Source organism: Etheostoma spectabile, chromosome 9 (genome assembly GCF_008692095.1).
Source record: "Etheostoma spectabile isolate EspeVRDwgs_2016 chromosome 9, UIUC_Espe_1.0, whole genome shotgun sequence".
In the NCBI taxonomy this organism is placed as follows: domain Eukaryota; kingdom Metazoa; phylum Chordata; class Actinopteri; order Perciformes; family Percidae; genus Etheostoma; species Etheostoma spectabile.
The window spans coordinates 10,609,682-10,610,911 of record NC_045741.1 but is presented as its reverse complement, the minus strand read 5'-3'; positions in this window follow the sequence as shown (position 1 = coordinate 10,610,911).

Genomic DNA, 1,230 nt, shown 5'->3' with positions numbered 1-1,230 from the left:
CTTGTAACCCCAACACATTTTAAATCTGTCAGTAGTGAAAGAAGTACTTAAATATTTTAGCAAAGTAAAACTAGCAATGCAACAGTGTCAAAGTACTTATCATGCAAGATGTCTGATTTCAGAATATTATATTATTGGGTAATATTCAGTGATGCATTAATGTGTATACATCCCTATTGTTGCAGCTGGTAAAAGTGGAGCTAATTTTAACAACTTTATATACTGCTAGGTAGCGCAAACGATAATAATAAATCATCCATAATTAGTCAATTTATATTTTGTATTTCATACAAATGTTGTGTAAAAAGTACCATATTTACTTAATTAAGTGGGGTAGAAGTATAAAGTAGCATGAAATGGAAATACTAAGTACAAGTATCCTACCTCAGTAATTGAGTAAATGCAATGGCAACTGTACACTTAAACATTATAGGATGAATGGTATTTTGATACAGATACAGATAAATGGTATTTTGATACAGATGGGCCAACAAAGTAATTTATACAAAAAAGCCCTAAAGAATACTAAACTAATTGTTTCACGGTCATTCACGAAATCCCACTGTGTGTCATACTGTGTCCTGACCAGGAGAGGGTGCTAAACAACAAGAATGTCAAAACAGCTTGGGCACACTCTCAAATACCAAAGAGTGTATGGCTGCAGCTGGCTGCAGCCTGGAGCATCCCATGTCATGCCGTCCCGTCTCATGCCGTCCCGCCTGGTGCAATCCCCGAGCTTCTACTTTTCAAAATAAAAGCTTGCATCTGGAATAAAATAAGCTTGAGTCAACTATCATGCTATGAATAAAATACTTAAAAAAATATATGTCTGTCTATAAAATAAATGCAGATATAGGCAAACTAAAAAATTCCTTCAGCCCACCTGGTGCCATACGTCCCAGAGCTTCTACTCTTCAAAATAAAAGCCTGCATCTGGAATAAAATACTTTAAACAATAGGTTCTCTTTCTTACTTTACAAAGTAAAGGCTTGCGTCAACTATCATGCTAATGAACAAACTACTTGAAATATTTGTTTTTTTAAATATTTAAAAATATACATGTCCGTGTCTAAAATAAATGCAGATTATAGCCAAATAAAATATTCCTTTTTTATGGCTAAAACTTGGAGCCTCTCCCGTCTCATGCCCTTTTTCAGCAATGTCCCAGTGAAGTATGAAAACAATATAGAATATAAAATTAAAAAGGAGTCTTGGAAAGAGTGTAACATG